The 20,060-nt window shown below is 32.4% G+C and overlaps 1 long non-coding RNA gene across 1 annotated transcript in view; it reads left to right on the top strand.

Annotated features, from left to right (window-relative positions):
* Positions 1 to 372: 372 nt before the first annotated feature.
* LOC138855730 (uncharacterized) overlaps positions 373 to 20,060 on the top strand; it is a 60,310-nt gene continuing 40,622 nt past the window's right edge. Inside the window, exons 1-2 of the long non-coding RNA XR_011394802.1 lie at positions 373 to 601; positions 6,567 to 6,798. This is a non-coding gene — a long non-coding RNA (uncharacterized lncRNA). The remainder of the gene's footprint in view (positions 602 to 6,566; positions 6,799 to 20,060) is intronic.

The raw sequence follows: 20,060 nt of genomic DNA, 5'->3' as shown, positions 1-20,060 counted from the left end.
AAATATAAACAGAAAAGCTAAACGTTAGTAGAAAAGCTCATTAAAAAAGCACGGCAAGCAAAGAGAGCGTAAATTTAACAGATATTTTAACATGAACTGAGAAAAAAGCAAAGCAGTTAATTTGTATTGTTGCTCATGATTTTTGAGATTTCAAAATTACTAGTGAAAAGCATAGCAAAAACTGTTATACGCACACTAATACCAGTGTACATATGAGTAGTGAGCGGACGGGGGGCTGTTGGTGGCTATCTTGCAGCTGGCAGGTGGTTGGCGTTCGGCTGATGTGAGCAGACAAATAAAAGCTTTGCGGAAAAATTAATAACTTTTACCGACCTGAGTATGCTCCCTGCCCGGGTGCAATTCAATCGTGAGTGTTCTCTCGACGCGGTTAGTGCTGAAGTTAGCGGGTCATCAGCGGAGTGTAAAATAAATATAAAAATAATACAAACTTTGAACGCTGAAATATCCTGTTACGTTTAAATGTGAAGAGTGGGAATTTTTTGAAAAAATAAGTAACAAAAAAATGTATTAAACCAAGTATTAGACCGTGTAATTTTGTGCAATAAGGCAACATTGTATGAACTAAGCTTATCAAACCGCAGTGAGTGTAATAAACAACAGTTATAAATTATGTAATTTGCAATTTCTGTGTATTCTATTTTAAAAAGTAGTGACAGCTTCAAAAACACTTAATTTTGTGCCATAAATTAAAAGAATTCACTACTGCTAAATAAAAGAAACAAACAAGTAGCCAAAGCATGACAACTCGGTCGAAGTGAAACATCTTTGTGCTGCACAAACATTTAGTAAACTTTAAGAACAGCAAAAAACGTAGCATACTTTACGGCGTACGGCGCTAGAAATTCGGTCGTTGTAGCGAACTAAAGAACTCGTATGCGGCAAGCAAGTTTATAGACGCACATCTTTACATGTATTTGAGTATATGTGAGTGCGTGTGTATATGTATGTATGTGTGCGTATAAACATTTCTTTTTTCTTCGTGTCGTTGTTTTTGCAATACGATAAAAAACAGCTGCAACCCAAGACAAACACACGCACCTGTGTACATATAGACAGACCTGCGCTGCCTCCGGCTTGGTGTGATCGATTTTTCGCTCTCTCGCTTTCGCGTTTATTCATATTGGCCGAGTGTAGGTCCCAAATCACCATCGCATTCTCATTTTAACGCTTCCATATCCGTTCTCCCTCTCACCGCAGCCGGAACAAACGGCTGAAGTAGTCCTCTAGTCAACTAAAATTGCTCTGTTCGAGATAAGCTCACTTGTTTGTGCCGCAGTCGGGCCCTTACAACTATTAAATGTTCAGAAATACTTGTGTAGTGAGGCGAAGAGAGCGGCAAAAGATAACAGGCAAACCATGAAGTAAAAAAAACCAATTAAAATGAAAATAAAAACAGAACAGCAATAGGTCAGCAGGCTTTGACTGGATTTGTTTTGATTGTTTTAAGCAATATTGCGCGTTTTCTTTAAATAGAGGGTGTGTGTGTGTGTTCAAGTGAAATTGCTTGTTTATTTAAACACGTGAGTATGTTGAAGTACATATAATTTATTGTAATTTTTACAAAAAGGAAACATATATAATTTGAGTGAGCTTAAATGACGGTGTTGCCAATAATAATTGACATATTTTAATGATGTTTGCCTTTTATAACTACTTATGAATCGAACTGCCTGCTAAAATACTTTGTGTTTTTACCAAAATTTTATTTTGAATAAGGTGAACTGAATTCTAATACAAATTAAAAAAAAAATTTTGTAGTCAACACACTACACTTCCGATTATACAGCAAAAGCCAAATAAACTCCGTTCTCATTTATGTTTATTTAGAAAAGCTGTGCTCTGAAATGTCATATCTACAAGACAATAGAATCTTTGGACTTTATATGCTCATACCTAGAGTAGGGCTGTCCCAAGTACTAATGGCTTCAATATCAATATTTCTTTTGCAATTTAATGAGTTTTATGTTCTATGAAGAAATTGGGTCGCTGTTATATCTATTGGTTAAATAGTACGTTTCGTTCCAAATCGAGTAGTACTTTTTTAGTTCTTACTATTTTTTAATTACTAATATTCTTAATATTTATTGAAGGAAAATTATTTATTAATTTATGTATTGGTGCTTGAAGTGATAGATAGATTATTTGTATTTCCTAAATAAAGTAGTCTATTTCTTTGGCTATGGATATTTAAAACGTGAATCGTCACTTTATTGCAGTCAGATTTAGGTTGGTTTTTTGAATATGAAGGGATATATTAACCGGTGCCGAGTATTCACTTCCCTGGCGTCAAACGTCTCGAACTTATGGGCGCAACCACATAACCCCACAAAAATTAGTCCCGCGGTGTTAAATCGGACGATCTTGGAGACCACCAATCAGGCCCACGACACGAGATAATGTGGTCATCAAAAGTTTCCTTCTATAAATTGATTGTTTCGTTTGTTGTGTGGAATATATCGCCGTCTTGTTCGAACCAAAGGTCGTCCACCTCAACATCCTACAATTCAGCCAGTAATCATGGCTCTATACCTTTAACTTTAATATTATATTATGAATGGCTTCAATTTTGAAGAAATATGGACCAATGATTTCCCCAACCAAAAGTGACTATTTGAGGATTTATGGACCTGCGTCTCCCCATTTGCTTGTTGATTATTTTCACACCAAATGTGATAGTTTTGTTTATGTAAATGTAAACCAAACTGAGCATAAATCAAGTAGCAGCTCTTCGAAAGACAAACTGGAAAAAGTATTGGCTCATAGAAAACCACACGTCTAAAAAAGACACCCGTTATTAATTGAAGTAAAAGTAATTTTTTAATTTATGAAATGTTGAATGAAGAGATTATCTGGATAATTTCTATTTCCTTTAACTAATAAGTTTTTTAAACTGATCCAAAATAAAATCTTCTGTAATATCCTTATGGCTAATTTGGATTATTGTGAGACCATAAAGATCGGAGACAACTGTGCCAATTGAGACTAGGTAGAAAGTGTCTTATTTAGGAACTAGTGCGAAACATTTTTGGTCAGATATTGATGTCGAAGTCATAGATATTGATTATTTAACAAAAAAGGAACATTATATTAAGCAGTCAGCATATGATTAAACCCAGTATTACTACACAGCCCACTTATTTCAAACAAAGTCAAACCATCTGAATATAAGTATCAATACACAATAGTACTGAATATTCAGAAATAATTCAAATTGCTGATAAAATTTTAAGTGAATGTTATAATATACACTCAAGATCAAATTTGATTCCGATATATCGATATAAACTGCGCTCGCAAATCGAATCGGTACAATACGTCAATTGGTGAGCGACTGGCAACTATTTGCGACGCGAAAGTGGAGATCAAACTTCATACGAACATAAATAAATAAAAGGGTATATCAATCTAAGAGAGAACTTTTTTATAGATGGGGTTTGCGGGAGCAGTTTATTTAGATCTGTTCGAGTGAAATTTGATCTTGAGTGTATATTATAGTATGTCTGCACATATGAATGATTCCGACAATATAATTAAAATTTATATAATGTGCAAAATTTAAGCATATATTATTTATTTATTTAATGTTGATAACCCACTAATTAACTAATAAGATGAAAATAAATAAAGCGATTTGCATGAACAAGTACATATTTATACAATTGCAACTGCCGAACTTGACATTTTCTGAAACCAAATGAATTAGCATTTTTACTGATAAGCGAAAATAAATAATCGAACATAATACTCTTATAAGTACTCAGTATTTTGTTTGAAAAAGAAATTCTAATTTTTAGTCAAGTAGATCAGCAATATGCACAAAGCTTACGCTTATTTATATTGGGAACGAATCTATGAGTATTTCACGATATACATAGTACATATGTATATAATATAAACGCGTCTGTTTGTACATTTGAGTTAAAAAAGAAATATTTACAAACATTGAATAAGTTACTGGCTGCTGGAAACATTTTTTACTTACAATTAAGCGATAAAAGGTAGATTTAGTTCCTTATTCAGGAAGGTAGGCGCCATCTGTATGAAGAATATGCAAATCTGATGGTATAGTCATTCCCTTGATGGTACTTGAAACGTTTTGTTTTTGCGATATGCTGAATTATTTGTAGTGGTTTTAAAATGTTGTATTCGCCAAAATTAAAAATTTATATTAAAATAAATGTTTTAGAGCCACCATTTTTCGTTTTTTCCGACGAGCATTCGAAGCCAGGAATGTATGAGTGAACTAAAATATTTATGTGGAGATCAAATATGTAGTAACATTTAGTACCATCAATAACCCAACAAAGAAATTAACATCTGCTTCTGGTTTATTAAGGAATTTCACGAGAGTTGGCCGAAATTTGCGGTTGTGCTAGAAAATATATATTTAGAGAAATTAATTGAAAAATATTGATGTATACTCCACCATTAAAAAAAATCCAACCATTGGATCCTGTGTAATGACTGCAGAATCGAAATATAAATACGAGTCCAGAAGAACAACATAAACGACTATTTGGGTGATAGAAGATGAGGTATGTCACAACAATGATGTACACATATCTCAAAATCTTCGTGGTAAATGATCAGTTAGCATTTTGGTATTATTAGCCATTTGGTAATGACGAACGAAAGAACAAAAATACACGAATCATGTTTTTAAATTTAATATGTTAAAATAAGGTAATTTTTGTTGATTTTTTTTTAAGCTACAACATTAGTATTATGTTTTTTTCTTGTTACTCTTATGTGTATACCTATAATGTAATTGACTGCGACCTAACTAACGTCAGCGTCAGAAAAGTGTCCTCTCGGTAGTCACTGTAACTTAGGTAATTTTTGCCTGAAATAAGAACATCAAAGTTTGCTTTTTAAGAGGAGCTACTACTTGAACTAAGAATTTTAAGAAATTTTGAAAATTTCATGTTTTTTGCGTTTTTTGCAATTTATATGCACTTTTGCACTAAACTTGGCCACGTATTACCCTCTCAACTGAATTATAAATGATGAAAAAAAGCCGATCGATTCATAAGTTATCAAGAAATTTTGACTACCGACCTTAAAAAAGCAGTTTTGAGAAAAATCCGTTTAAAGTCACGACGAGTCGCGTCGATACGAGTCGACCGTAATTGCGAGCTATAAACGCCTACATATGTACATATCTGGAAATTTGGCTCGAAACAGCTTGAAATTTTCAGACAATATTCCTAATAAATTGTACATTTGAACAAGTTTTTTAAGCTACAAGACCCATATTATCCCTTAAGCTACCTAGTCAAAGATTTTCGATGCCAAAATAAGAAGTTCTCATATTGAAGATCATGTCTTGGAGTCATTCTAATCGGACTTTTCAAAATGTTTCGACAACTTATCAGAGGTGTCCGAGAAACCTAAAAACTTGTAACAGACAAATTCTGCACCGCACATAAAAATGCGATATTTATCGGTGTGTTATGAGATCGAAAATCCTCTTATAAAATCGTCCGTGAACTCTAGGATTACTCTGTTCTCTAATATGAAGTTTCAAAAAAAAATTAGATTAGTTTGACTACATTTTCTTGATTTCCACTAAAAATGATTTAAATATTTAAGCTGATATAATTTGCGATAAAACTGAAACACAATCTTTGCAGATATTCAAATATTTTTTTTAAAATTTCTGAAAGAATATTAACGTCTGACCAATACCAGTAACAGCAGCTCAGAACATTGTAAAAGCTTTACGCTTTAACATAGATTTGATAACATTAACTGAGAATCTCGTGCAGTGTTTGCGAGAGCGAAACTTTTATTTACAACTATCAACAAACTCATCATAAAGTAAAGATATTTCAAATACACATATTGACTAGCGGTATTTCGAAGCTCCACTCGCCACACTCATCCTCCACAAGTGGGGAGTCTTTCCAGCTTTGTTTTATTTTTGTTATGAGTATCGTGGCATAGGCATTCATAAGCGCTTCGTGTGCATAGCAGCATGTAGAACACTTTAAAAATGCTATTCAAAAGGATGTTCGGCTCAGTCAAGTTTGAGACGTTGTCGTGTTGAGACCAAAAGCGGATAAATACGCTGCGAAAATCGCCAGCCGTGAACGCGTTGGTTAAAGTAGTTAATATAAATACATATGTACAATGGTGTGTTTGTAAAGGAGCTATAGTGCATGGAATAATCTATATGCATATAAGAGAAAGCAACAAACATTTAATAGTGAGAGATTTAAGTAAATGTACTGTACAGCTTACAGTATATTTCAATTGTGGTTTAAAAAATAAGAAAGTACTAATAATTGTGCTGAATTGAATATTGCAAAAAATTAAGTAATATAATATACATACCTATAATAAAAAAATAATACGAATCTTAGTTAATTATGAAAAATTTGTGCATGTTTTTTAGTGTCAGCCATTTATGATACTCTACAAGGATTCGAAGTAAAATAACTGCGCGCTAGAAAGTATGCTACGATATTTTGAAAACATGAAAATTTATTACCAAATGTGAGTTCATGTTTAAAAATACTGGAGTGCGAAATTATATATTGTAGATTTGAGTGAAATGCTTGTGGGCCAGCCCCTAATTGCAAATATTTACAATTTGGCAGTGAAGTTATATAGAGTTTGAAAAAAGCGAAAAAAGGCATAAACCTATAAAATAAAAAAATTAATTTTACAACGCAAGAACTGCAACATTGTACTTTTTTCTAGAGTGCTTGTAACAAATAAAGACTGTTGTTAGAATTTTGTGCGAAAAATTTCACACAAACTGACTTTTAATTGGTGAGTACATTTTTCAACTAAAGTTCACATTACTATATACTTTTTTTACTTAAAATAATTTTTTTATATATTGAAATATGTATGATCTCCTAAAATCTGAACATTTTCTTATATAAGTTGTGTGGTGTGAATTCTTTTTGCTATTAAAAACAAACCTACTATTTTATTACTATTATTTCCAGGGTTTAAAATTTTTCCCAAAGGAACCCAAATTTTCAAGTTGACACAATTTCGAGAGATTCTCAGAGAACTTTCCTACAACGTCAAAATGTTTCCTGCTTGATATTTGCCTTAATTTTACCTTATACGTAGTTTTTATGCCGAAAATTCGTCTTGCCATTTTTGATGGGCAACGTGATCCGTGAAAATTGTTTATTCACTTTTTTGGCACGCGTCCCCAAACCACAGCATGACACTCATTCCCGCTACATAACGCAAAATTCCCATCACAGCTTGCCAGCCCGTCAACATTTCACTCACCCCACTTTGCCCCGATGCTTGGCAGCTGAGATAGCCTACTTTAGTGTTTACCTCATGTGAAGTGATACATTGTATAAGGACCTTATATGTTAGTGGCATGCCGTGTACTTTCTCTATACAAGCGACCATTTCTATTTACTTATAAGTTGAGCATTTTATTATACTATTCCCTTTGCTCACCTATTTTATTTCACTACGCTGTGCCACACGTTTTTCTTTTTCCTTATGTAGAGATATCTACATATATCCATCATATATGAACGTTTTATATTTGTATGAATATGTATACCACATAAAGGCATGAGAAATCATTTCCTTCTTTTGTTGTGCCGATTGTCATAGGTGACTGAGTTGAGTGCGTGACTACAATTATCTAGCAAGGAAAAACTTATGATAAATAATAATTTTTGCTATGGCTTTAACTAATGTTTTTAGTGTTTTTATCCTTCAGAAATTTTCCTGCAATCAACCAGTCTTGGTCAATCGATAAAGGAATAAGTTCGACGCTCAACAAGGTGCGCATTTATATGGATAAAGAGGTTTTAACTGGTTAAAAATATGATTGAATGCTAGTTGTCGAAGTTATTTATTTGTAAAAATTCGTGGTAGAACGATCTCAACATGTCTTTATTGAATATGTCGTCTTTAGCTATATTTGAAATATCTTGAATAATCCACCTACAGACATGCAGTGAAAGGTTGTGTTGGTTTTAATTCGCTTCCTCCGTCCCAGGAGTTAGAAGAAATTGAATCTAATCTAAACTAGTTTTAGAAAAAATGAAATAATCACGATTTTTATCTGAAAATACTTTATTATTATATCCTTATACCATATTCCAATCGACCCTTAATCACGATATTTGGGCTGTTGAGCAGATTTTTTCACTGATCTACTAGATTTAGCAAGATTTCGTCATACTAAAATGACAATTATTAATCTCATCACTGAGGAAATTTGAAGCTAATCTATTCGAAATCTCCCTGTGCGACTCTGATTTAGCGCCATCTGTTTGTCAATAGGGAAATTTATTACAGCTAATTTAGACACTACAAAGAGAAAAAAGTATAACCAAACCAATAAAGTAAAAGCAATGCATCTGAATTAACCTGGAAATCGACTTCCCAAATCAAAAAATACGTCGATTATTTCCAATAAATGTAAAATATATAAAACAAGACGACTTTTATAACAAAATACGACATACAATGTTTTCTTTTAATAAACGATAAACGATTTGAATGCAGGCAGTGAGGGCAGCCTAGATTAGTGAATATATTAAATGTTATCTAATCATTTTAAATTTTTCCTCGGAACATCATATTACAAGTTTTTTTTCTTTTTAATTTATACTTTGCTATATAAATTGGTTTATAATTCATTGAACATTTTTTGCGTGTTATTTCTTCTTCTCTCTGCCTCTCTGCCTCTTTGTCTCTCTATTTCTCGTTATTCTTTTTAAATATTTTATGAGTGGTATTTTCGATCGTTTTCAACTAGAAAATTCCTTGCGTTGCAGGATTACTTCTGTTGTGAAGCTGTTTTCTCTAGGTTACTAAAGTCTGAAGAGTGGCGAATCGAACACCCAACTGGTATAATGTAAGACTGTTATTATTATTATTTGTTTCTTTCTCCATAAAATTTGTTTATAAAGTGAGGTCAATCTGTCCGATCAAATAAGTGGCGAATCGATGACGTTTACTATTGTATATAGAACATGAGGGCAATGAATAAGGATATCTTGGTGCTTTTACCATACTAAGTTTAAACCAAAAGTGTCTTTCAGCGCCTTATACAGTTGTTATGCGGTTAATCTAAATAAGGGCTTAAGACAGTATTGTATATCAAGAAAACTCGTTATCAACTGAAAATTTACAATTTGTCAAAATGCTGTTTAAATGGGAATGTATTAGATATTATTATGTGATTATTATTATTGATATTATATATAATAATCGTGGAACCATTTCAGGCATAGAAACTGGTTCTAAGCAATTTCAAGAAAACAAAACTTGTTTTTGCTTATACGAGTTATCGAATTGAGTTAAGAGATTAGTCAATTCGGATATGTTCCCTGCCATTTCACACGATTTGCAGTTATTAATCACAGTTTTATAATGCATTTTGTAAATTAGATGATCATTTACTCAAACAATCAGATTTTTACATGACTTTGCATAAGTAAACTAGCACACATCCATACACTAACAAACATATTTTCTTGTATGTCTACATGTACGACATTGTGTATATGTATTCGTATGTATTTATGTACGCCGGTATTTAGTTCATCATAAAAGTAGTGTAATTCTATCGTCTGACAAGCGGAGCTTAAGTGCACATGATTTATTGTTTGGAAATTTAAAAACAATTTAGTCCATTTTAACGACTCATTGAAAGGCATACATTAAGCGAGTGCATATCGTAAACAATAACTTGTCTACACATTGTACATACATAAATAAATAGTGGCGATTATGGTAGGTGAGTGATAGCAAATGCCACTGTAAAAAAAATGAATAAAAACGAAATGCAGACTTCACTTCTTCATGCAAGCATCAAATGAGAAAACATAAAAAATTAACGAGAGCATCGAGGTGCCGTGTGCCGAAGAGAGGAAATACAATTTATATACCCGGTGCAGTTTTCTCGAAGCTGCACTTTTTATCAACAATTTTTTTTTTACTGATTTTGGAAAGTATAATTCTGCAGTACAATGAGCGTTATTGATTTTGAATTCGACTTCGAAATCACTTATCGATTCCTAAACAGGTTTATATTTGTGCTGAGTTCAACATACTATGTACATACAAATGTACATATAATAAACCTCAAGATTATGCGAGTCTATCCACCTCTGTTATGCTTGGCATCAGAGAGATATCAGAGGATTCAACTATTTGGTAATTGTTTTGGGTATGAAGCGTGTTAATGGTAGACTCATACGAACAGACCTGAATGCGCCGCCATATTCTAGCATGATTGTGACTAAGTTTTTGGCCAAACACGAAACGAGAGTCATCGTTCACCCATCATATTCGTAAGATTTGGCTGCCTGTGATCTTTTTCGGTTTTTGAAACTGAAAAATCACATGCTGCCGTGCCGCGCACCCGCGAGTTTATTGACAGACAAAATTTTTGCGTCGCAAACTAAAGAAATATTCTTCAAATTGGATATAATTCCAATCATGAGTTCTCGCAAGATTCGAAACTTAATCTCATATTATGAAGCTTTATAGAGAAATTTTTTCATTACCACTACACAGCTGAACTGTCAAACTCTTGTAGTAAGTGTCGAAAAATGTCTTACAACACATTGACATTATACGCCGGGTATAAACGCGATAAAATGAGCGATAGTAAGTACACAAACCGACATAATCTTAGCCCTCACTCAACCGAAAATAATTTTCCAATAAATAAGCCTATAAATGACTTGTTTTAGTAGCATTATACTAGGCATAAAATAGTTTACACTATGGAACCCCACTGGAAGTGGCCACACAATATGCCTTATCACTGAGGGTGATAAGTGCTTGACAGGCATACATCAGCTTGTATATACCGTTATATGTGTGTGTTTCAAATGTGCGCTCCTAGCATAAATCTCAATAAGCTCCGTCGCATTATGCAGCACCACAGCGGATTAGAGAATTTTTTTGTAGTACTCAACACAAAAAAGTGATTACAGCGACTGAAATAGTGAGCAGGGTGGAAAGTTTAGAGGAATGAATTTAGCATACGAGTTAAGCTTGTCAAAACATATAAGAGCTTAACTCGTTTTTTGGAAATTTTAAAGTTGAGGCTTTAAGTATTGATTTTGGTATTAAAAATCATTCATAATTACGACATGAAATATTTATATTTGGTGGGTTAATAATTTGGGTTAGTGAAAACAATAATCTGGGTCCATATGTTTGAGCTGCTGGTATAAATTTATGGCAATAACTGTACAGTGTAGTCAATGCAGATTTTCAGCGACAATCTGCACTTGTTGGATGCGGTGTCGACATTAATATGACATCAGTAACGGTAAATGCGGCACAGCACTCTTGCTTGCTGAAATTTTCATGGGATTTATGGAAATGCAATTGAGTACAAACAAGTTGAAGAAGTTATTCATTTTTACTTACCATTATATCAAGCTAATAATTCTGCGATTTTTATGCGTTTATGTAAAGTTGAAAACCCATTTTGAATAATTCAAAATATAATTTTCCACTTAATAATGAAAAAATAGCATACAATATTAATTATATACATATTTATGTATGTATCAAAATATTTATTAGTAAGAAAAAAGCTATATACATAACTTCATATACATATATGTATATTCATACATTTTTTAATTAAAAATGACTTTCTGCAAAAAAAATAATGAAATAAACAAAAAGAAAGGAAGCGGCATTTAAGCAAGAAAGCAGAGATATCATAAATAGAAGTTAGAAATGACTTAATGCCGTATTTAAAAGCGTTTTGCTGCAGTTTTGTTGCTTGTGGGTTTTAAATTATTTTCACCCCTCTAATGTTCATTGATAGACAAAATTTAAGTTCATACATGAAAGTGTTCGTACTCTCGTGTGAGGCTGAGTGAGCGTCTTCCGTTTCCATCTTCACGTACGCAGCTGTGTTTGTATCTGCACATTTGTGGGTTAAAATTTATTTACTTTTTAGTAATTATGCAATTAAACGCTTGAATAAGCACGAATTTCGGTTTGAGATTTAATCATTGAAAATTTTTGAATTAAACCACTGAATTATTTCAAACATATGAATCGTACATAAAATATAATTTACTTGCAGAAGACCAATTTAATTTGGCAAATTGTGACAGTTGCAGTTTTCTAAACAGATGTTATATATATTTATTATATATTTTTACATACGAGTTTTAAGTAGAATAAACTTGACTTGAGTAACTCAACAACAAATGAGTAGATTTTTATACTTGCTATCTTGAACTCATTTAAAAAGAACTGTAAATATTTAGTTCTTAATTTTATCGGACTAAAGAAATGATGAATATACATATGTATATTATACTTTCATACCGCGAAATTCGTGAATTTATTGCTTTTGATATGAAAATTTAATTTTTGTTTTTTTAGTAATTTAAAATTTATTATATCATTATATATATTTTTTTGCTTATTAAGTTATTTTAATTCAGCATTATATTAATTTTCTTTATTTTTATTTTTTAAGTACTATTTTTTTTGTTATTTATTAAAAATTTGAACTTAAAATAACAGCATTTTTCTATTTAACTGACTAAACATTTCTTTCGTTCCGTCAATTAATCTAATAAATGAAATTATTCGTTTGTAAACTTCTTCAGACTGCAATATTCCCTTGGCTTTCTAAGAAATATCATTTACGGCCTGAAATCATATTTTTTATTTCAGCGCGCCGAAATGTAGGCATCTTTTCCTACATTCTTTAGCACTCGGAATATAGGTATATGTATATAATTAGATACAAAGTCAGAAATTTCAGTTAAAAGACTCTGAAAGAGTAACCAAACAAATTTTATTTAAAAAGGAGAGGTGATTGATTTATTTTCAACAATAGCTTAGTAGATAAGCCAGCACAAATGCGTTACTTATATTTTTAGAATTTGTTGCATTCTGTAGTTCTACTTAATATTTAAAGGAGAACATTGTAAAGGGGCATATTGATCATCAGCTCCCAAAAATGGGTTCATATTTGTCACCTTTATGAAAATAGTATAGAAAATTTACATACAAATCGAGCACAAATATAAAAACACATTTGCCATAAAATTATAGTTTGAGTCTCAGAATATAGTAAAATTAGTTTGAAGAAAAAACGTTAACTTTGGTTGCACCGAAGCTATGTACCATACTCTTCACAAATATAAAGGATTCCGTAAAAGCAGCTGTAAGCTATAGTGACTCGATTTGAACAATTTTTCAGAGAATGCACACTTGGACAATAACTTATGACAAATTTAATGAAAATATCTTGTCAAATAAAAATTTTTTTCATACAAGCACTTGATTCCGATCGTTCTGACCGATATCGGCGGTTCCGACAAATGAGCAGCTTCTTTGGAAGAAAAGCACATGTGCAAATCGATATCTCAAGAACTGAGAGACCAGTATACCAAAGTATATACAGACAGACGGACGGACAGACACATCCACGGACATGGTTAAATCGACTCAGCTCGCCATGTCGATCCTTTATATATATATTTTATAAGGTCTTCGACGTTTCCTCTTGGGTGTTGTAAACAACGTAACAAACTTAATATACCCTGTTCAAGGTATAAGTAGACAAAACTAAAAACTCAACTAAGCCACAAGAGAAGGTTTTTTCTACAATATTATAAATTGAGATGAGAGAGTACATCAAACTTTAAAAAGTCATCACGAAATAATTGGAAACTGCCAGAAATAATAAATTGAAAATAATGAATTCAAATACATTTAATAATATTTTAAAATTTAAAAAAATTGAAATTAAAATATAGAGTTAATTTTTGTAAAATATTTACATTGCCGTTTCAATTACACAAAAAAGCATAGAAATAAAAGAATACATTTAGAATTTCCCTCTCTTGTTACTTGAACTGCCAGCGCTTCAGATAGGATAACCTTTTGTTTTATTAAATATTAAATAGTATTGTTCAAATATCCTATTTTAGTTCTGGCTGTTTCTTTGTGTGTGTATATATGGATTTTCACTTTTATTTCGCAGCAGACTGTGCCGCCGTGTTTCGTGTGGCATGAAGCTTCACTTAAAAAGACAAACAAATTATTTATATAATTTAAATGTGAGCATAGTTTTATTTGCCGTACCGTGATGTACAAATACAAGTATATGTATGTTGGACATTGTGGTCCCACACACAGGTCTCTCAATTTAAATTTGAAGTTTTTGTTGTGACAATTTAAAGTGCTCTGACAATATACTTAAGTCTCAAGAGCTACTTATAAATATACTAGTATATATTGCATATGTATATTACTAAAGTGAAATAACTTTTGAATGTGGCCGATAATAGCTGGAGTTGAATCTGATAAAGCAATATGGCAATATTCGAATTAAAGCTTGATTAATTTCGATTAAAATATAATAGTTAAAACTATGGTGATTAATTAAAACCAACTGAGCATGAGAACTGTGCTGATATATAAGCAACATAGTATTATATGTAAAATTGTAATGAGTTGGATACACATGGAAGTGCAGTGTGTTTATATGAATAAAAATAAACCGACAGAGATATCTTCAAAACAAAACAATGACAAATTTTATAATACTATTTGTGAAATTTAAATCAGTTGGAAATCAAACATATTTTTACTGTGCTTAATGTAATTGAAAGTACTTACCTGTGTTGTCTGAAATCCGCTACGAACTTAAACCTAAAAGCGATAATACAATAATCATTTATTAAATTAAAATATTTACCCTTACATACAAGCACATAATACAGTAAAAAATTAAATTATTAAATGCATTAATTAAATTAAAAATACGGAGCGATGTATCGATGTCTTTAAACTTTCCTTATAAAAGTTATTGTGTCGTATATCATTACGACTATTTGCTTCGGTACTCGCTTAAATTATGATAAGTTAACTTAGTTATTACCATTACCAAGAGATAAAATTTAATAATAAAAATTTAATAATATATGGAATATATTGAAGCTATTGAAAGGTTTGGACTGTAACAGTGCTTGGAAAGCGTTGTGTTGGAATCCAAGATATAGTCGACAACACATTTTGATTAAGGTATTGGGTGTGAAGTGTGTCATTGCTAGAGTCGTAAACCCCGGTGCGCCGTCACATTCTACCATGGTTGTGACTGACACTTGGTCAAACTCGAAATGAGGGACATTGCTCAGCCAACGTGTTCGCCATATTTGGCTCCCTTTGGCTTTTGTCTTTTTTCGAAACTAAAAAATTCGCTTCGGCGAACACAATCGGTATTGGTATTTTTATATATTTGAGAAATACAGTGGAAACGTCTTTTCGAATGATGATGGAGGTCCAAATCTGCATATCATACATGGAAATAACTTTAACTGAAGGGACTGTAACCATACTGATCATGATATTCCGGCAAACTCACTAACCTCTTATTTATTATTCTCACTAACCTCTTATTATTATTAAAAAAAAATCGAAAAGCTTAAGAGTAAATGAACATTTTAAAGAACGTTCACATTGAAGACTTTACCCATTTCAAATCTCAAAATAAAGAACGGGATGGAAATGAGTAGTACATAAAAAAGAAGAAATAAGTTGTGGTATTGAGGAATTTTTTTGCTTTGATGAAAATGATTAGGAATAATAATCCTTACGTTAAGTGGATATACTATTTGTCAATTTCTAAAAATCGATCTTAATTCGTACATACATTCGTACATAAATAGTTATGAAGATATGGCTGAAGAAATATTTATCTTAGTGTAAACAGCTCCCGAAAATTTATTTCTCGAAAAGCTGTTTTCAGAGTCGTTGAGGAAAATTTCTTTGCAAGGGCTAGATCAATCGACTTGAAATTTACATAGTACTTTCTTAGATATATTTGTCAGGTTATGGTTGAAGAAATACGATTTTTAATATTGATTTCGAATTTTTAAGAAGTGTAAATTTTTTCACATAAACCGACGTTTTTTGGGGAGCTGCCGTTTTGTCCAAAATTACAATTTTGACTACTCCTTGATTATAATAATATGTATGTCTCATGATAATTTTTATATTATTTTATAATAATAATATAGCTTTTGTTTGGCTTTCGGATTTGAGAGACAAATCTTTTTCACTGCCAGACAGTGTTTTCGGAGGTCCTTCTGAAGATCGGTTACGGAATCAAAGGAATCCAAATTTTTTTAAATGTATCGTCGATTGAATTATCTAAATGCAAATAATTTTATTTATTTATTTAATAAAATGTCTCTTCAGATTTTCTGAATTGCAAGTGGATATAACCCCTTAACTGGAATGATATCTCTTATAATGAATTTTCCTTTATATCGTCTCTGAAGTCAACTTATATAGCAAGGCCTATTCCTCACATTGTTTGAGTGATATTGACATGAGTAATTGCCTTCAAGAGAACATACGATTATATTAACTGAGTACATTTAAGAATTCAAAGATTGTATATTCGACTTGCAAGTTCGAAATTTACCGTTTTCTGTACATTTACAACGCTTTCCATTAAGTAGAAAGTTTAATTTTATAGATTTGATGATTTTTAAAATTATTAATACAGAAATCAACGGCAACAGAATTTGAATATGTACTTTACATTTCCTTTATTCAAGCAATGATGTTATAACTGCTGAGCTCGAAAATCTTAAAGAAATCTAATAGTTATTTATAACACTGTACACATTTCGGTGCCGAATTAAGTGAATCAAGGCTCTATTGTTATTTTGATTAAACTCTAAAAGTCATCAGATTCATTATTAGCTTTCACAGCTATTATTACAACTGACTTATTTCGGAAGCCTTTATAAAGTTATTTTTGACAAGTGCACTCGTCTCGAGTTCAATCAATACAACAATGAAGTGGAAATTAGTGGACTTGACTGAAATTGAAACTTCCCATTATAAAATTGTGCACAGAGCGAGAGAGAGAGAGAGAAGTGCATAAAATAGCCACATTGATGGAAATTCTGCATTGACGCAGACGATCTGTAACTCTCCGTACAATATGCGCACAGATATATGTATGTATGTAAATGTGTGGCAGTTGATTAATGCAATTCACTCATGCTTATTGTAAAAGTTGGACCAAAGTAATGCGCTAACGACAGCAAAATGACATGAACACTCACCGTCACACACACATACACACCCACAACTGACAAATTATTGAATAAGCACCGTAAATGAACTTTAAACTAAAGTTTTTGGAAGGCGAACAGCACACGCACGCATGACATGTGAAAATAGCAGCAAAATAACGGAGCTAGCACGTTTGTGCCCGCAGCATTGCTGAATGCAACAATGCTGATGACAATTTGCCAACGCAAAGCAATGCAGCTGCTGCATATGACAACAAAAGCTGTGCTGGAGCATCATCGGCCCGACTGCTGACGACCATGACATCTATGCCTCGCCACCCTCATGCGCTTCTTGTTCCTGTGTTTTTTTTGGCCTGTCTGCTGCAGTGTGATGCGCCGGTGACGTCGGTGCTAAAGCTCGTGATGACCGCTGTTGTGGCTGTCATTGTTGGCAGTCTGCTCATGTCACTTTTGTTCGCTACTGCACACACAAACACACACATATACACAGACACAGGCATGCATGTGCATGTGAATTGCATTTTCTGTTTAATTTGATCGCTTCGTTGCACCATGGCGTATACGTGTTAATTGAGTTGAATGCGATTATTGCTTTGGCAGACCAAATGTTCTGGGAAAGTGTCGTGCACCGGCTGTGGGCGCGCGATTTTAGTGTGATTTTATGCAAATTGCCATACACATGTGTGCATGTATGTGCGCCGATTGACATATATTCACGCGTGATTGCGAGCAAGTTGAAAGTGTGCGCGCGTCCAGCTGTGAAAGTCATTTGGGACCCTCTCAGCATACTGTTTCCGTTGTTCGCACATTGCGCACACTCACATCTAAACACACAATTTCATCTTAAAAAATACACATATGCAAATTTTATATCACACGTAAATTTGTGCGATTTCATATTTTTTAACGACTATTCTGCATGTGGCGGAGGCGTCTGCTGCTTGTCGGCGGCACAATGCGGAAGTAGCTCTCGCTTTGTGCTCATTTTGTTGCGAAAAAAAACAACAACGCTTGCTAAATTAAGCGTTTTTAATCAAAATGAATGATTTTTTTCTTGTGCTCGCATTTGAACAGCGTCGATAAAAGTCATAAAAGTAATCTGCTTGTTTCACGCCTCGCTGCATATTGAATTCGTAATGAAATTATCATTGAATAAGTGGATTTTCGAGTAAAGAGATAATACTGCTATGTATATAAGTGATATTAACTGAGCACGAGTCAATAGCTAACAGATTAATTTTTGAGTAACATTTCCACTGATAAGGGGGGTTTCTTTACAAGTAAAAAAAATTCGCTTATAATATAATTCTATAAGACATAAAATGTAGGCAAAATCACATTGGCGGATTTTTCGCTAATTTTTTTGAACCTTAAAATATTTCGAAACACCTATTAGAAGCCTTTAAAAACATTAAAAAATCAAAAAAAAATTGAAATAAATTAGAACCCATTGGATAAGGAAGATAAGATAACAGGAACGAAAAGAAAAGTTCTATGGAATCAAGTTTGTATAGCAAAGTTTTAGGTAATACAAAGATCTACATTTTTCGTGTTGCCACTTCTTTCACACAACTTCAAAGCTTATGTAAAAAATTCAAGTAATCGCTTCGGTTTATATTCTTAACAAAATATTTTTATTTTCACGAAACTTAGAATGAACAATTTTTTTTTATGTGCCAAACATTCTTCAAATTTTTTGATTAAAAATATTATTTTTTTAACTTATATTGACTTAATATCGGTAAAGGACCCTCATCTTCAATCGAAAATTCTTACGTCAAAAATTCAGCTTTTTAAAAAAATCGCTGAAGTCGAATGAGGCTGAATATGCGCTACAGAGGTTCTGCTGACGAAAACAATTCGGTTCTATTATTGATTAAAAATCTGCAGTTAAACTTTAAGAACAGGAGATTTAAGGGGTAATATTTAAAAGTTTAGGAAATATTGGCCTACTTGTAAGAATTTTTCAACTTAGTTTAATCGTCTACCAAAACTTTAAAAAGTAAAAAGGCCTGTTATTGCTCTAATAAGATCAATACATCATTAAAACTACTTTAACATACAAACTCAAAATTGTTTTAACAAGTGCACAGAGTAATTGTAAAATATTTTTCACAAAAGCTAACTTAATTTGTGTTTCCTAACAGAAATCATTTTGTCAAAAAAACTAAATAATTCTGAATCAGCGAGCTGATGTTAAATTCATATTAATTTGTTTGAAGCTTTGTTTATAATTTTAAATACTTTACGCACACTCATTTCTACTACATATATGTATATTGGTATGCATACCCAAGTGTGAAAAATTCCAGATCCACATAATCAGCAAAGTGCTTCGATTAAACAAAAGCTTATGATGTGTGCAAACCATTAAAGTTCGCATAGCATAAAGCATTTGCCAAATGAATTGAGAAGAGATCACGAAAATTACAATAAAAGTTAAAGAGCAAACGATAAGAATGTTATTGTGCTTTCCAATTCACTGAGCATTGAATGCAGTAACGAAGAAACACATTAATACTAACGCATATATATAAGTATAGGGTGTATTTAGAGGCATAATTTTCTTAATTAAAAGCTATGAAACCTGTTGATTGGTTTGGTTTCCAATCTGAAGGCCCTATTGGTAAAAACTTTTTAAAACTGAAAATGGAACCAAGGTTGTTGTCAGTTGTGAGCACTATAACTAAATGACACACGACTTTTTGTTTGATCACGTCGATATCAATCGTCTTAGTACTAAAGGTGCCAGTAAGACGCTGTAAAAGGCCACAGAGTGCATGAATCCATCACTTTTTTGGTACAACAATGATGGACTATGGATGGATCAGTAAGCCACCGATTTAACTCCGTTAGACTACTTTTTGTCGAAATACGGTCGATGCTGAAGGGGAAATTAGAATCGAAGGAACAGACTTCAGAAAAGGAAACCAAAATTGTGTCAAAATTAATTTAAAAATATTTTTTTTTATTTCGAACTTAATTTAA

Source organism: Bactrocera oleae, chromosome 2 (genome assembly GCF_042242935.1).
Source record: "Bactrocera oleae isolate idBacOlea1 chromosome 2, idBacOlea1, whole genome shotgun sequence".
Lineage (NCBI taxonomy): Eukaryota > Metazoa > Arthropoda > Insecta > Diptera > Tephritidae > Bactrocera > Bactrocera oleae.
Note: the sequence above shows the minus strand (reverse complement) of the source record. Positions and strands in the feature narration are given on the sequence as shown.